Raw genomic sequence first — 18,544 nt, 5'->3', positions numbered from 1 at the left:
ACCTTTTAGGCCTACCTATAACCCTCCATCCTATTAAGTCCCATGTACTCATCCAGGAGTCTCTTAAAAGACCCTATTGAGTTTGCCTCCACCACCACTGATGGCAGCCGATTCCACTCGCCCACCACCCTCTGTGTGAAAAACTTCCCTCTAACATCTCCACGGTACCTACCCCCCAGCACCTTAAACCTGTGTCCTCTCGTAGCAGCCATTTCCACCCTGGGGAAAAACCTCTGAGAGTCCACCCGATCTATGCCTCTCAACATCTTATACACCTCTATTAGGTCTCCTCTCATCCTACGTCTCTCCAAGGAGAAAAGACCGAGCTCCCTCAGCCTATCCTCATAAGGCATGCCAATCAATCCAGGCAACATCCTTGTAAATCTCCTCTGCACCCTTTCAATCTTTTCCACATCCTTCCTGTAATGAGGCGACCAGAACTGAGCACAGTACTCCAAGTGGGGTCTGACAAGGGTCTTATATAGCTGCATCATTATCCCCGGACTCCTAAACTCAATCCCTCGATTGATAAAGGCCAGCACAACATACGCCTTCTTAACCACCTCCTCCACCTGCGGGGCCGATTTTAGAGTCCTATGGACCCGGACCCCAAGGTCCTTCTGATCCTCTACAGTACTAAGAGTCTTTCTCTTTATATTGTACTCCCATTTAACCTGCCAAAATGGACCACTACGCATTTATCTGAGTTGAAGTCCATCTGCCACTTCTCCGCCCAGTCTTGCATCCTATCTATATCCCTCTGTAACTTCTGACATCCCTCCAGACTATCCACAACCCCACCAACCTTCGTGTCGTCGGAAAACTTACCAACCCATCCCTCCACTTCCTCATCCAGGTCATTTATGAAAATGACAAACAGCAAGGGTCCCAGAACAGATCCCTGGGCACACCACTGGTGACCAACCTCCATTTAGAAAAAGACCCATCTATACCCACTCTCTGCCTCCATTGGGCAAGCCAGTTCTGGATCCCATGCCCTCTCACTTTTTCTAGAAACATTGCATGGGGGACCTTATCGAACGCCTTGCTAAAATCCATATAAACCACATCTACCACTTTCCCTTCGTCAATGTGTTTAGTCACATTTTTGAAGAACTCCACCAGGCTCGTAAGGCACGATCTGCCTTTGACAAAGCCATGCTGAGTATTCTTGAGCATACTAAACCTCTCTAAATGCTCATAAATCTTGTCCCTCAGGACCTTCTCCATCAGCTTACCAACCACTGAGGTTAGACTCAACGGTCGGTAATTTCCTGGGCTATCCCTATTCCCCTTCTTGAAAATAGGAACCACATCTGCAATCCTCCAATCCTCCGGCACCTCCCCCATCTCCATCGACGACGCAAAGATCATCGCTAGAGGCTCTGCAATCTCTTCCCTCGCCTCCCACAGTAACCTGGGGTACATCCCATCCGGACCCAGCGACTTATCTATCTTGATGCCATTCAAAGATTCCAGCACAACTTCTTTGTTAAAGTCCACATACTCAATCTTTTCAGTCCACCGCAAGCCCACAGTACATCCACCCAGGTCCTTCTCCTCTGTGAAAACTGAGGCAAAATACTCATTAAGCACCTCTGCCATTTCTACTGGTTCCGTACAGATTTTCCCGCCTTCACCTTTTATAGGCCCTATTCCTTCACGTCTCATCCTTTTGCTCTTCACATATTCATAGAACGTCTTAGGGTTCTCCTTAATCCTACCTGCCAAGGCCTTCTCGTGACCCCTTCTGGCTCTCCTAATTTCCTTCTTTAGTCCCTTCCCACAAGCCGTATACTCATCTAGATCCCTATCTTCGCCAAGCTCTCTGAACCTTTTGTATGCTTTCCTTTTCTTCTCGACTAGGTCCCGCACAGCTTTCGTGCACCACGGTTCCTTTAACCTACCAACTCCTCCCTGTCTGCTCGGAACGTTGTCCTGTAGAACTCTCGACAGACATTCCTTGAAAAACTGCCACCTCTCTTCAGTACATTTCCCCAAGAATACCTCCTTCCAATTTACTCTAATTTGCTGCCTTATGTCTTCATATTTCCCCTTACTCCATATAAACGCTTTCCTAGCTTGCCTGATCCTCTCTTTTTCCAATGCAAGCATAAAGGAGATAGAGTTATGATCGCTATCCCCAAGATGCTCTCCCACGGAGAGATCTGACACCTGTCCAGGTTCATTGGTCAGTATCAGATGAAGTACAGTCTCTTCTCTTGTAGGCTTGTCCACATGCTGTGTCAGGAAACCCTCCTGAACACACCTAACAAACTCCCCCCCCCACCCAATTCCCTTACCCTAGGGATATTCCAATCTATGTTTGGGAAATTAAAGTCTCCCATCACAACAACTCTGCTATTATTGCAACTCTCCAGGATCTGTTTCCCTATCTTGGGACTTGGGTCACTGTCAGCACGTTCTCCCCGTGTCTGCGTGGGTTTCCTCCGGGTGCTCCAGTTTCCTCCCACAGTCCGAAAGACGTGCTGGTTAGGTGCATTGGCCATGCTAAATTCTCCCTCAGTGTACCCAAACAGGTGCTGGAGTGTGGCGACTAGAGAATTTTCACAGTAACTTCATTGCAGTGTTAATGCAAGCCGACTTGTGACACTAATAATTAAACTTTTAAAACTTTTTCCTTAAAGGACATTGGTGAACCAGGTGGGTGTTTACGACAGCCGTGTTAATTGCCCCTTAGTGTCTAAAGATGTGCAGGTTAGGTGGATTGGCCATGCTAAATTGCCCCTTGGGGATTAGCAGGGTAAATACATGGGTTACGGGATAGGGCTGGGGTGGGGTTGTTGCTGGTGCAGGCTCAATGGGCCGAATGGCCTGCTTCTGCACTGTAGATTCTATGATTCATTGTTTGAAGTGTGGTGACTGTTGTCATGGAGGAACGGTGGCAGCCATTTTGTGCACAGCAAGTTCCCACAAACAGCAACGTGACAAGGAGCCAGATAACGGAGGGGTTTTTTTTCTGTGGGATATCGATTGAGGGATAAATATTGACCGGAACACCGGAGGGGGACGAGGGAATTCCCTGCGTGGGAACTGAAGCCAGAATCTCACTGCAGCTCCGAAACAAGACACCGACACGATACACACAGTTGGCCAATCTCCAGCTGAGTCACTGCTAGGAATCTGGGCAACTTGCTCACCTTGTCAATGCTGTACACCGTCTTGTTACAGACGGGGCTGTTGTCCAAATCCTTTGTGGTTAGTGGCCACACTGCACATCACAGCGACAGAATCCATTCCGAGCTAAGGCCGTGCTGACGGACAAAGGAAAAAGAAACTGGGGGTTAGAGGTTGCAAAGAGTGAATGTAGAAAGATAATGCTACAGTTTGCCTCAGGATCCCTTGGGTGGGCAGTTGGGGCAGGGTGGGGGGAATGTAGTCATTGTCCCTTTAAGGGCAGCACCGCAGTGGAAAGAGGAGAAAAAAGGAACTGGGGAGGCTGTGGTGGAGGAGGCAAAGAGTCTCGATCCAGAATGAGGATCTGTGCAGATCCAGGTTAGACTCCGCCCTCCGCAGTTGAATAGTTGATATTTTATGTCGAGGCCAGCGCAGGAAGGTTAGCTGAGGCGAACTGCGGTTTTGCAAAAATGTGTGGGATTTAGACGGCTGGTTTCTGTGTGCTGTTGGGTGTGTTCCATGTAATCAACAGGAGCTGCACTGTTCCCCATCACTGCCCTGCTCATGTGACCCTGAATACTCCACAACACTGGAGTCCCCAAGCCCAGCGCACCATTTTAACTTCTTTCAACAAATTCGAAACATCAAATCGTCTTTCTCACTCCACACTGTCCCCCATCAAACACTCCCAGGACAGGTACAGCACGGGGTTAGATACAGAGTAAAGCTCCCTCTACACTGTCCCCCATCAAACACTCCCAGGACAGGTACAGCACGGATTTAGATACAGAGTAAAGCTCCCTCTACACTGTCCCCCTCAAACACTCCCAGGACAGGTACAGCACCGGGTTAGATACAGAGTAAAGCTCCCTCTACACTGTCCCCCATCAAACACTCCCAGGACAGGTACAGCACGGGGTTAGATACAGAGTAAAGCTCCCTCTACACTGTCCCCATCAAACACTCCCAGGACAGGTACAGCACGGGGTTAGATACAGAGTAAAGCTCCCTCGACACTGTCCCCCATCAAACACTCCCAGGACAGGTACAGCACGGGGTTAGATACAGAGTAAAGCTCCCTCTACACTGTCCCCCATCAAACACTCCCAGGACAGGTACAGCACGGGATTAGATACAGAGTAATGCTCCCTCTACACTGTCCCCCTCAAACACTCCCAGGACAGGTACAGCACAGGGTTAGATACAGAGTAAAGCTCCCTCTACACTGTCCCCATCAAACACTCCCAGGACAGGTACAGCACAGGGTTAGATACAGAGTAAAGCTCCCTCTACACTGTCCCCATCAAACACTCCCAGGACAGGTACAGCACAGGGTTAGATACAGAGTAAAGCTCCCTCTATACTGTTCCCATCAAACACTCCCAGGACAGGTACAGCACGGGGTTAGATACAGAGTAAAGCTCCCTCTACACTGTCCCCCATCAAACACTCCCAGGACAGGTACAGCACAGGGTTAGAACAAAGAACAAAGGCCTTCCAAGCCCGTGCCGCTCCCTGGTCCAAACTAGACCATTCTTTTGTATCCCTCCATTCCCACTCCGTTCATGTGGCTATCTAGATAAGTCTTAAACGTTCCCAGTGTGTCCGCCTCCACCACCTTGCCCGGCAGCGCATTCCAGGCCCCCACCACCCTCTGCGTAAAATACGTCCTTCTGATATCCGTGTTAAACCTCCCCCCCCTCACCTTGAACCTATGACCCCTCGTGAACGTCACCACCGACCTGGGGAAAAACTTCCCAGCGTTCACCCTATCTATGCCTTTCATAATTTTATACACCTCTATTAGGTCACCCCTCATCCTGCATCTTTCCAGTGAGAACAACCCCAGTTTACCCAATCTCTCCTCATAACTAAGCCCTTCCATACCAGGCAACATCCTGGTAAACCTCCTCTGCACTCTCTCTAAAGCCTCCATGTCCTTCTGGTAGTGTGGCGACCAGAACTGGGCGCAGTATTCCAAATGCGGCCGAACCAACGTTCTATACAACCGCAACATCAGACCCCAACTTTTATACTCTACACTGTCCCCATCATTTAACCCTGTCCTACAGCACAGGGTTAGATACAGAGTAAAGCTCCCTTAACACTGTCCCCCATCAAACACTCCCAGGACAGGTACAGCACAGTGTCAGATACAGAGTAAAGCTCCATCTACACTGTCCCCCATCAAACACTCCCAGGACAGGTACAGCACGGGGTGAGATACAGAGTAAAGCTCCCTCTACACTGTCCCCATCAAACACTCCCAGGACAGGTACAGCACGGGCTTAGACACAGAGTAAAGCTCCCTCTACACTGTCCCCCATCAAACACTCCCAGGACAGGTACAGCACGGGGTTAGATACAGAGTAAAGCTCGCTCCACACTGTTCCCATCAAACACTCCCAGGACAGGTACAGCACGGGGTTAGATACAGAGTAAAGCTCCCTCTACACTGTCCCCATCAAACACTCCCAGGACAGGTACAGCACGGGGTTAGATACAGAGTAAAGCTCCCTCTACACTGTCCCCATCAAACACTCCCAGGACAGGTACAGCATGGGGTTAGATACAGAGTAAAGCTCGCTCCACACTGTTCCCATCAAACACTCCCAGGACAGGTACAGCATGGGGTTAGATACAGAGTAAAGCTCCCTCTACACTGTCCCCATCAAACACTCCCAGGACAGGTACAGCACGGGGTTAGATACAGAGTAAAGCTCCCTCTGTCTCATCATTGTGCTGAATATATTCAGTTTATTTATTTATAATTATCACAAGTAGGCTTACATTAACGCTGCAATGAAGTTACTGTGATAATCCCCTAGTCACCACACTCCAGCGCCTGTTCGGGTAACACTGAGGGAGAATTGAGCACGGCCAATCCACCTATACAGCACGTCTTTCGGACTGTGGGAGGAAACCGGAGCACCCGGAGGAAACCCACGCAGACACGGGGAGAATGTGCAGACTCCACACAGACAGTGACGCGATCCGGGAATCGAACCTGGGTCCCTGGCGCTGTGAGGCAGCAGTGCTAACCACCATGCCGCCCCTATATCTTTGTCAGAATTGTGCTCCTCCTTGCCTGTGAGATCTGTCCCGGGGATGTGTAGGTGTTGCATTTGTTGCCCCCTCTGCTTTCCCTCAAGAAGAACAAAGAACAGTACAGCACAGGAACAGGCCCTTCAGCCCTCCAAGCCTGTGCCGATCATGATGCCCTAACTAAACTAACTTCTGCTCTTACTCAGGCCATATCCCTCTATTCATGTACCCAGCCAGATGCCTCTTAAATGTTGCTAATGTGTCTGCTTCCACCTCCTCTGGCAGCGCGTTCCAGGCACCCACCACTCTGTGAAAAACTTCCCCCGCACATCTCCCTTAAACTTTCCCCCCCCCTCACCTTGAATCTGTGCCCCCTTGTAATTAACACTTCCACCCTGGGGAAAAGACCTCTGTTTATGCCCCTCATCATTTTGTAGACCTCCGACAGGTCTCCCCCTCAACCTCTGTCTTTCCAGTGAAAATAATCCTAGTTTATTCAACCTCTCCTCATCGCCAACGCCCTCGAGACCAGGCAACATCCTGGTGAACCTTCTTTGCATTCTCCCCAAAGCTTCCGATAGTGTGGTGACCAGGTGGTGGTGGTGGGCTGTCTTTTTAATTCACCACGGTGCGTGTGATGAAGGTGACCCAGAATGCCGTTCGGGAGGATGGCCTAGAACCTTCACAAAGCGATAATGGAGGGAGCAAGCGATTACCCTGGCAGACGGGGTGCCAATCAAGCAGACAGCTTTGCCCTGAGTAACGTTGAGCTTCCTTGACTGTTGTAGCAACATTATATCGGTGGCACAGTGGTTAGCACTGCTGCCTCACAGCGCCAAGGACCCGGGTTCAATTCCAGCCTCGGGTCGCTGTCTGTGTGGAAACCCCGTGTCTGTGTGGATTTCCTCCAGGTGCTCTGCTTTCCTCCCACGATCCAAAGATGTGCAGGTTAGGCTGATTGACCATGCTAAATTGCCCCAAGTGTCAGGGGGATTAGCAGGGTAAATATGTGGGGTTACGGGAATAGGGCCTGGGAGGGATTGTGGTCGGTGCAGACCCGATGGGCCGAATGGCCTCCTTCTGCACTGTAGGGAATTCTACGATTCTATGGCAACACTTGCCCAGGCAAGTGGGAGAGCGTTCCCTCACGTTCCCCCCTTATGGTCTGGCCGATGAAGCTTTGGGTAGACAGGAAGTGAGTGACTGACTGCGAAATTCCAGGAACTGCATCTGTGACTTGCTCAGAGAGCCAGGGTTAATTTAGCTGCTCCAGTTCAGTCTGTGGTCGGGTGGTGGGTAAACTGGGCGATGGGGGCATATTTGTCTTTCCGACTCGATAACTGATTGCCCACCTGGTGCCACTGGGGCCTCTCACTGTGACTTGAAGAGCTGTGTATTCTGCAAATACCTCCCCGCCAGCGTTAAGGAAGGACCGTGGATTCTCTGTTCAGCTACCCAGAAAGACAAACTACCAAGAGTTAAGCCGAAGCAGCTAAAATTCTGAACTCCTTCCTGTGGCACAGTGGGTTAGCACTGCTGCCTCACAGCACCAAGGACCCGGGTTCGATTCCCGGCTTCGGTCACTGTCTGTGTGGAGTCTGTACGTTTTCCCCGTGTCTGCATGGGTTTCCTCCGGGTGCTCCGGTTTCCTCCCACAGACCAAAGATGTGCAGATTAAAAGGATTGGCCGTGCTAAATTGCCCCTTAGTGTCCAAAGATGTGTCGGTTAGGTGGATTGGCCATGCTTAATTGCCACTTGGTCTCCAAAGATGTGCAGGTTAAAGGGATTGGCCATGGTGAATGTATGGGAAAAGGACAGGAGGTGGGTAAAATACTCTGTCAGAGAGTCGATGCGGACTCGATGGGCTGAATGGCCTCCATCGGCGCTGTCGGGATTCTATGATTTTATTTCTGCTCGGACACCACCCATTGTCCCAACAGTCTTAATGGTCAGAATTCTTTTTAACACCATAATGAAACCATCAGTAAGGTTACTTGGCTGTCCTCGGGTCAGAAGGTCACGGAGCCAAGTGCCAGACCTGAACACAAACACAGACCAAGCAGACACTCCCAGCACAACACCCAGAGGAACAAAGGAACCGGGAGAGGCCATTCAGCCCCTCGGGCTGATTCTTCAGATCATGGCTGGTCTGTGGCCCCCAGATACCAGCCTTTGGTCCATATCCCTAATAACTTTGCTTCGGAGCGGCCTGGTGCACAGTGGTTAACACTGCTGCCTCACAGCGCCAGGGACCTGGGTTCAATTCCCGGCTTGGGTCACTGTCTGTGCACAGTCTGCACATTCTCCCCGTGTCTGCGTGGGATTCCTCCGGGTGCTCCGGTTTCCTCCCACACTCCAAAAAAGTGCAGGTTAGGTGGATTGGCCATGCTGAATTGTCCCTTAGTGTCCAAAGAAGTGTAGGTTAGGTGGATTGGTCATGCTAAATTGCCCCTTAGTGTCCAAAGAAGTGTAGGTTAGGTGGATTGGCCATGCTAAATTGCCCCTTAGTGTCCAAAGATGTACAGGTCAGGTGGATTGGCCATGCTAAATAGCCCCTTAGTGTCCAAAGATATGTAGGTTAGGTGGATTAGCCATGCTAAATTGCCCCTTAGTGTCCAAAGAAGTGTAGTTTAGGTGGATTGGCCTTGGGAAATGTGTGGGGTTACGGGGATAGGGCAGGGGTGAGGGTCTGGACAAGAGACTCACTGCAGTCTCGAAGGGCCGAATGGCCTCTTCTGCACTGTAGGGATTCTATGATTAACTGTCTAAATTCGAGAGAAATTTAGAGTATTGTCTTTTTCATTGTGTATTTTCATTTTAAGTTAATAAATTTTCTTTAATAGTTGTTTATGCAATGACTGGGCTGGTTCCTTACTGCGGTTTACATGACTCTGCACAATATTCCAAACACACCATACATCACCACGAATCTGTGTTTCAAGCTGGGACACTCTCGCAGGTAATATCAGCATGGTGTTCGTGACACATATCCAAACTCTTTGCTTCTGTGCAATCCCAACCATTAAGAAAACATTCCACTGTCTCGTTCCCGGATCCCAGGCGGATTACCTAACACTTCTCCACTGAACTGCATCAGCCATAGTCTTGCACACCCATTTAATCTGGCCGTGTCCCTTTGGTCACCTTGTATGTAACCATCTACACCACCGACTCGCCAACTCCCAGTGCATTCGGCAAACTTGCATGACAAAATAGAGTGAATACCAGATCATGAATAAATATGGAGAATTTTTGAGGCCTCTGTACAGACCTCTCAGCAATATCACAATTCCACGTCATACCAATCACCAAACATTGGCTTGGACCCTACTCCCTTCCTCTTATCTCCCAAGCAAATGCCAGCCCTTGCCATATAGTTACCTCTAGTTCCATATACATTCGTTCATGCACACAGTCTTTGATAATCCTCATCAAATCCTTCCAGGAAGTTTAAAAACAGGCACTTCCCTCTCTATTCGTAGAACCATAGAATCTCTACAGAGCTGAAAGTCTACAGCGACTCACCATTGGCATACTTGGAAGGATTTGCAGGTTGACACTCAACCTGTTTGGCTGCATTATGAACCTTGACCACATGGCACAGCGGTTAGCACTGCTGCCTCACAGTGCCAGGGACCCAGGTCCCATTCCGGCCTCGGGTCACTGTGCGGAATTTGTATCCTCGTGCATTTAGCATGGCAATCCACCTAACCTGCACATCTTTGGACACCAAGGGGCAATTTAGCTTGGCAAATCCACCTAACCTGCACATGTTTGGACACCAAGGGGCAATTTAGCTTGGCAAATCCACCTAACCGACACATCTTTGGACGATAAGGGGCAATTTAGCATGGCCAAACCACCTAACCTGCACATCTTTGGACACCAAGGGGCAATTTAGCATGGCCAATCCCCCTAACCTGCACATCTTTGGACCGTGGTAGGAAACTGGAGGAAACCCACATAACATGCTAGTTACCTCCTCTAAAAGTTCAACTAAATTAGTCAGATTTGATTTTTCCTTCATAAATCCATGCAGAATCCCACTGGTCAGCTCACACCTACTCACACACTCACTTTTCCCCCTGATAATCGATACCAATTACTTCTCCAAGATTGAGGTGAATTGACAGATCTATGTTCTCTCACCCATGCTTCTTAAAAGAAAATGGCCCAATATCTGGATCTGGAGATCTTCGAAAAAATACAGCCTACACGTCTTCAATTTTCTCACCCATTTCTTTCAATATCCTGGAGTAGGTATTGAACACAGTAAGAAGTCTCACAACACCAGGTTAAAGTCCAACAGGTTTATTTGGTAGCAAAGACCACTAGCTTTCGGAGCGCTGCTCCTTCGTCAGGTGGAGTGGGAGATCTGCTCACTAACAGGGCATACAAATTCAATGTTTGAGAGCAGATCTCCACTCCACCTGACGAAGGGGCAGCGGTCCGAAAGCTAGTGGCATTTGCAACCAAATAAACCTGTTGGACGTTAACCTGGTGTTAAACTTCTTACTGTGTTTACCCCAGTCCAACGCCGGCATCTCCACATCATAGATGTTGAAGGCATAGAGATAAGTCTGTCTTCAGTCCCATTATTTTCACCATTGCCCTTTTTTAGATCTAACCCACAAAGTTCCTACTCATGACTAAATCGTCAAAGTTCCTTGTCCCGGTTTCATTTAATCCCCTTTCCCCACTGTGAAAAACCAATATAAAAGGTGCTCATTTAACCAATTTGCCATTGTATTATCCAACCTAATTTTGATTTGATTCAATTTATTATTGCCACATGTATTAGTATACAGTGAAAAGCATTATTTCTTGCGCGCTATACAGACAGAGCATACCATTCATAGAGAAGGGGAGGAGAGAGTGCAGAATGTGGTGTTACAGTCATAGCTAGGGTGTAGAGAAAGATCAACTGAATGTGAGGTAAGTCCATTCAAAAGTCTGACAGCAGCAGGGAAGAAGCTGTTCTTGAGTCGGTTGGTACGTGACCTCAGACTTTTGTATCTTTTTCCCAATGGAAGAAGGTGGAAGAGAGAATGTCCGGGGTGCGTGGGGTCCTTGATTATGCTGGCTGCTTTGCCGAGGCAGTGGGAAGTTGTAGACAGAGTCAATGGATGGGAGGCTGGTTTGCATGATGGATTGGGCTACATACACGACCTTTTGTAGTTTCTTGCGGACTTGCCCTGGTCATCTGGTCCATCTTTAATCACCCCAAATTTTGCTTTACTACTCTGTCTCTTCATATATTCATAAAAACCTTTACTGTTCATTTTTGAGCCCCTAATGTTTTTTTATATTCGCTTCTACATTTCATACTTCCTGCTTATCCTTAAATGGCTTAGAAACACAGAAACTAGAAGTAGGCCATTCAAAGTTTATTATTTTTATTAGTGTCACAAGTAGGCTTACATTAACACTGCAATGAAGTTACTGTGAACATCGCCTATTCGTCACACTCCGGCACCTGTTCGGGTATACCGAGGGAGAATTTAGCATGGCCAATGCACCTAACCCGCACGTCTTTCCAACGGAGGAAACCGGAGCACCCGGAGGAAAGCTACGCAGACACGGGGAGAAAGTGCAGACTCCGCACAGACAGTGACCCAAGCCGGGAATCGAACCCGGGTCCCTGGCGCTGTGAGGCAGCAGTGCTAACCACTGTGCCAACCGTGCCGCCCTTTGAGACTACTCCACCATTCATTTTGACCATGGCTGATCATCAAATTCAATAACCTGATCCACCCCCTTCCCCCTGATCCCTTTAGCCCCAAGAGCTATATCTAATTCCTTCTTGAAATCACACAATGTTTTGGCCTCAACTACTTTCTGCGGCAGTGAATTCCACCACTCTGGGTGAAGAAGTTCTCCTCACCTCAGTTCTAAAAGGTTACCCCTCTTATCCTCAAACGATGACCTCTAGTTCTCATAGAAATCATAGAAACCCTACAGTGCAGAAGGAGGCCATTCGGCCCATCGAGTCTGCACCGACCACAATCCCACCCAGGCCCTACCCCCACATATTGTACCCGCTAATCCCTCTAACCTACGCATCCCAGGACTCTAAGGGGCAATTTATTTTAACCTGGCCAATCCACCTAACCCGCACATCTTTGGACTGTGGGAGGAAACCGGAGCACCCGGAGGAAACCCACGCAGACACGAGGAGAATGTGCAAACTCCACACAGACAGTGACCCGAGCCGGGAATCGAACCCGGAACCCTGGAGCTGTGAAGCAGCAGTGCTAACCACTGTGCTACCGTGCCGCCCTCTGGATTCCCTCACCATCAAGGTCATTCTTTCTGAATCTATCTTCTGGTTACTCTTGCCCAGTGTGGGAACTACGGGCCCTCGTATTTGTCTAAAGCTTTTCTTTTGGTCCAGGGTAGTCCATTACCTCAGTTTTTGACAATGCTTACTAACCCACTGAGTACAGCCATTGCCTTTCAGAGGTAATCATGCTTTTTTTACTGCCTACTAAACCCTCCCAAGAATTATAGACTCTGGAATTCCCACTCGAAAGCACTTTCTCCCTACTTTGCTTCCCCCACCTATTAAATCTTTAATCTCCTAAATTAATCTCTTTTGTAACTGGGCATAATATTTCTTAATGACTCAGTGTCAAATTTTGTTTTCTAATCTCCTGTATAGCACCTGGTGACATTTGATTATACAAAAATCCAGGGTATTTGAATAAAAGTTGTTGGTTTTGTTTTCAGCACTTGCTTTGGAGGGTTACAGATCAACAGGTCATCCTGGTCGAATTGTGTTCCATTCACTTCTCATTTCCTCATGGTTTCCAGTTCCAATTCCCTTCCCGCATCTAGTGGTGCACTACAACAGGCTTTTGTCCGTCTCCATGGCTAGTAATTCCCGGAACAGGTCACTAGTTTGTCACCAGGGAGCTCATAGCTTGAGGGGCGCCTCTCCACACCAAACATGTCCGACGAGGAGTCTCTCCCACTCTTACTGCCAACCATTGGCATACTTGGAAGGATTTGCAGGTTGACACTCAACCTGTTTGGCCACATTATGAACCTTGACCACGTGGCACAGCGGTTAGCACTGCTGCCTCACAGCGCCAGGGACCCAGGTCCCATTCCGGCCTCGGGTCACTGTGTGGAATTTGCACATTTGCCCTCTGTCTGCGTGAGGTCCACCACTCCTGACCCCTGGTTACATGTGCCAACCAGACAAAATGGTGACCCTAGCAGATGCACACCTCTCCCTGTTCCTCCGGGTGCTCCGGTTTCGTCCCACAATCCAAAAGAGTGTAGGTTAGGTGGATTGGCCATGCTAAATTGCTCCTTAGTGTCCAAAGATGTGTAGGTTAGGTGGATTGGCCGTGCTAAATTGCCACTTAGTGTCCAAAGATGTGTAGATTAGGTGGATTGGCCATGCTAATTGCCACTTGGTATCCAATGATGTGTAGGTTAGGTGGATTGGCCATGCTAAATTGCCCCTTACTGTCCAAAGATGTGCAGGTTAGGTGGATTGGCCATGCTAAATTGCCACTTAGTGTCCAAAGATGTGTAGATTAGGTGGATTGGCCATGCTAATTGCCACTTGGTATCCAATGATGTGTAGGTTAGGTGGATTGGCCATGCTAAATTGCCACTTAGTGTCCAAAGATGTGCAGGTTAGGTGGATTGGCTATGCTAAATTGCTCCTTAGTGTCCAAAGATGTGTAGGTTAGGTGGATTGGCTATGCTAAATTGCCCCTTACTGTCCAAAGATGTGTAGGTTTGGTGGATTGGACATGCTAAATTGCTCCTTAGTGTCCAAAGATGTGTAGGTTAGGTGGATTGGCCATGCTAAATTGCCACTTAGTGTCCAATGATGTGTAGGTTAGGTGGATTGGCCATGCTAAATTGCCCCTTGGTGTCCAAAGATGTGTAGGTTAGGTGGATTGGCCATGCTAAATTACCCCTTGGTGTCCAAAGATGTGTAGGTTAGGGAGATTGGCCAAGCTAAATTGCCCCTTCGTGTCCAATGGTGTGTAGGTTAGGTGGATTGGCCATGATAAATTGTCCCTTAGTGTCTGGGGAATGAGGGTAAATACATAGGGTTAAAAGAATAGGGCCTGGGTGGGATTGTTGTTGGTGCAGGCTCGATGGGCTGAATGGCCTCCTTCTGCACTGTAGGGATTCTGTGTTTCAGAAAGTCCTGGGTGGGACTCGAACCCGGAGCTTCTGGCTCAGAGGCAGGGACGCTAACCTCAGTGCGCCACAAGGCAGCCCACCCTTCAAAGTTTACCTCACTTTAAATCGAAACATTTGGAGTTACAACTCTCCTCTCTCCCTCTCAACTCAATTTCAACCACATTATGATCACTATTCGCAAGATACTCTGTATCCTTCGGAATGTACTCGAACTCTTCCCCCGAATTCCTAACTAGTGCCAAGCCCCATACAGCCGCCACTCCTGTGTTCACTGGCCCACACTGACCCCCGACCTGGCGACGTCCCCTATTTTAAAATGCTCACCCCTCAGCATGTCCAAGATCCCTCCAGCCCTCCCTATCTCCGGGATCTCCTCCAACCCCACAACGCTCCCGCCATTCCTCCAATTCCAGCTTTCTACAGCACAGTGGGTTAGCACTGCTGCCTCACAGCGCCAGGGACCCGGGTTCGATTCCCGGCTCGGGTCACTGTCTGTGCGGAGTCTGCACGTTCTCCCCCGTGTCTGCGTGGGTTTCCTCCGGGTGCTCCGGTTTCCTCCCACAGTCCGAAAGACGTGCTGGTTAGGTGCTAAATTCTCCTTCTCCACTACTGGAGTGTGGCAACTAAGGGATTTTCACAGTAACTTCATTGCAGTGTTAATGTAAGCCTACTTGTGACGCTGATAAATAAACTTAAACTTATCCTATGACTTTGACAAAGCTTCGAGTCACCAGTCGCGATATTTTATGAAGCTCTGCGCCATTTATTCCCCTGACTGCTTTGGTGTATCGTGCTGAGGGATATTTTTAATATATTACTTGGCTTCATAAGCACATGTTTCCGATGTTCTAACTGTCACTGAATCAGTACAGCCAAATTCCTGAGTGGCTCTGCATTATCGCACCGAAACTCTGTCCCAAATACATTCCAGATACGCCTTAAAACTGTCAATAACAAGAGGAGTACTCACAACTTTGCCACAACAAACCCAGGGCTGTCTAATACTTGCTGTGCGCACGGAAATCCTCTCCACTTAGGCCTGTTGCCATGGTGACAAAATTAATTAGGCAGAAAGAGAAACTCCCAGTTTTTGGACTGTTGGGAGAGGGAGTGTCAAACGAGGTCCACCACTCCTGACCCCTGGTTACACGCGCCAACCAGACGAAACGGTGACCCTAGCAGACGCACACCTCTCACAGATCTGACCCCGTTCTCCCCCCCCCACCCCTCCCCTCCCCCTGGGGGTCAAGCTCACCGCATCCTGAAATTCGGCACATCCGCTACGACTCTCACCAACTTTTACAGATGCATCAAAGAAAGCATTCTTACTGTGCCCACCCCTTGTGCAATGCCGGTATCTTCACATCATGGCCCCCACACCGACGCTATAATTAAGAAAGCCCACCAGCGCCTCTACTTTCTCAGAAGACTAAGGAAATTTGGTATGTCTGCTATGACTCTCAGCAACTTTTACAGATGCACCATAGAAAGCATTCTTTCTGGTTGTATCACAGCTTGGTATGGCTCCTGCTCTGCCCAAGACCGCAAGGAACTACAAAGGGTCGTGAATGTAGCCCAATCCATCACGCAAACCAGCCTCCCATCCATTGTCTACACTTCCCGCTGCCTCGGAAAAGCATCCAGCATAATTAAGGACCCCACACACCCCGGACATTCTCTCTTCCACCTTCCAAAGGTGTGCAGGTTAGGTTGATTTGGCCATGCTAAATTGTCCCTGAGTGTCAGGGGGATTAGCAAGGCAAATACATGGGGTTACGGGGGATAAAGTTTGTTTATTAGTCACAAGCAAGGCTTACATTAACACTGCGATGAAGTTACTGTGAAATTCCCCCCAGTCGCCACACTCCGGCGCCTGTTCGGGGCCAACGCACCCTAACCAGCACGTTTTTCGGACTGTGGGAGGAAACCGGAGCACCCGGAGGAAACCCACGCAGACACGGGGAGAACGTGCAGACTCCACACAGACAGTGACCCAAGCCAGGAATCGAACCCGGGTCCCTGGCGCTGTGAGGCAGCCGTGCTAACCACTGTGCCACCGTGCCGTGATAGGATTGTTGTCGGTGCGGACTCGATGGGCTGAATAGCCTCCTTCCGCACTGTAGGGATTCTATGATTCTTCCATCGGGAAAAAGATACAAAGTCTGAGATCGCGTACCAAACAAATCTTCCCTGCTCCCATTAGACTTTTGAATGGGCCTACCTTATATTAAACTGATCTTTCTCTACACCCTAGCTATGACTGTAACACTACATTTCTGCACCCTCTCCTTTCCTTCTCCCCTCTGTACTCTATGAATGGTATGCTTTATCTGTATAGCGCGCAAGAAACAATACTTTTCACTTTATCCCAATACATGTGACAATAATAAATCAAGTCAAAAAATTCCTCAGGGTTAGTGAATCTAGGAGCTGAATTGGCAGCATCCAGGGAAAGCACGGGTCCTCTCCCAGGGATGTGAGCTGGACCTGCCCACCATTATCCCTGGACATTCTGCCCACTCCTGTGTGGCCCAATCGCTGGCAACTGCCATCAATTATTGGCCATCAGTAATTCCCTGTCTAAACTTCCCCTGCCTCGCAAACTTCTCTGACAGCCACTTGCTCGATCCACCCTCTGGGCTGCCCTTGCTTTCGGGTTCCAATTTTTTGACTGAGGGGAGAAGCATCTCAGGTCATTTTGTTTGCTGAAAAGAGGCGTGATATAAATGCAAGCGGTTGTTCCCAATTTCAATATAATTCTCTCGTGCATGAGGTTAGTATCTGCCCAATAACACCCTGTGGTGAAACACTGAATGCTCAGATAACTCCCCAACCCCCCTCCCAAAAAAAAAGGCCCCCCCCCAACCTCAACCTACAGACATCTGTTCCGCTCAGCACCGAGCTGGTGCTGGAGAGGGGAAGGGGAGGGGGAGAGGAGGGTGTGTGAGAAAGAGGGAGGGGGGAGGGGAGGGTGTGTGAGAGAGAGAGGGGGGGGGGAGGGCGTGAGAGAGGGGGAGGAGGGCGGGTGAGAGAGAGAGGGAGGGGGGAGGGTGAGAGAGAGAGGGAGGGGGGAGGTGAGAGAGAGAAGGAGGGGGGAGGGTAAGAAAGAGAGAGAGGGAGGGGGGTGAGAGCGAGGGGGGGTGAGAGAGAGAGAGGGGTGAGAGAGAGAGAGGGGGTGAGAGAGAGAGAGGGGGGGTGAGAGAGAGAGAGGGGGGTGAGAGAGAGAGAGGGGGGGGTGAGAGAGAGAGAGGGGGGGTGAGAGAGAGAGAGGGGGTGAGAGAGAGAGAGGGTGAGAGAGAGAGAGGGGGGGTGAGAGAGAGAGAGGGGGGGTGAGAGAGAGAGGGGGGGGTGAGAGAGAGAGAGGGGGGGGTGAGAGAGAGAGAGGGGGGGTGAGAGAGAGAGAGAGGGGGGTGAGAGAGAGAGAGGGGGGGTGAGAGAGAGAGAGAGGGGGGTGAGAGAGAGAGAGGGGGGGTGAGAGAGAGAGAGGGGGGGGTGAGAGAGAGAGAGGGGGGGTGAGAGAGAGAGAGAGGGGGGGTGAGAGAGAGAGAGGGGGGTGAGAGAGAGAGAGGGGGGTGAGAGAGAGAGAGGGGGGCGAGAGAGAGAGAGGGGGGTGAGAGAGAGAGAGGGGGGTGAGAGGGAGAGAGGGGGGTGAGAGGGGAGAGGGGGTGAGAGAGAGAGAGGGGTGAGAGAGAGAGAGGGGTGAGAGAGAGAGAGGGGGTGAGAGAGAGAGAGGGGGTGAGAGAGAGAGGGGGCTGAGAGAGAGAGAGAGAGAGGGGGGTGAGAGAGAGAGAGGGGGGTGAGAGAGGGGGGGGGTGAGAGAGAAAGAGGGGTGGTGAGAGAGAGAGAGGGGGGTGTGAGAGAGAGAGGGGGGTGTGAGAGAGAGAGGGGGGGTGAGAGAGAGAGAGGGGGGTGTGAGAGAGAGAGGGGAGGGTGAGAGAGAGAGAGAGAGGGGGGGGTGAGAGAGAGAGAGAGCGCAAGGGGGGGTGAGAGAGAGAGCGCGAAGGGGGTGAGAGAGAGAGAGAGAGCGCGAGGGGGGTGAGAGAGCAGGGGGTGAGAAAGAGAGAGAGAGAGCGCGAGGGGGGTGAGAGAGAGAGAAGCGCGAGGGGGGGTGAGAGAGAGAGGGGGGTGAGAGAGCGAGGGGGGTGAGAGAGCGAGGGCGATGGAGGTGAGAGAGAGAAAACGAGGGGG

General features: G+C 50.1%; 1 protein-coding gene across 3 annotated transcripts in view; it reads right to left on the bottom strand.

Moving 5' to 3' along the window:
* Window positions 1-18,544, bottom strand: part of LOC144511382 (N-acetyllactosaminide beta-1,3-N-acetylglucosaminyltransferase 2-like) — a 29,761-nt gene that overhangs the window by 4,513 nt on the left and 6,704 nt on the right. For all 3 annotated transcript variants that reach the window (XM_078241686.1, XM_078241684.1, XM_078241685.1), the window contains exon 2: window positions 3,162-3,275. The gene's annotated coding sequence lies outside the window, so the exon portion shown is untranslated. The remainder of the gene's footprint in view (window positions 1-3,161; window positions 3,276-18,544) is intronic.

This window comes from Mustelus asterias, chromosome 24 (assembly GCF_964213995.1).
Source record: "Mustelus asterias chromosome 24, sMusAst1.hap1.1, whole genome shotgun sequence".
In the NCBI taxonomy this organism is placed as follows: domain Eukaryota; kingdom Metazoa; phylum Chordata; class Chondrichthyes; order Carcharhiniformes; family Triakidae; genus Mustelus; species Mustelus asterias.
This window is presented reverse-complemented; position numbering and strand designations above follow the sequence as displayed.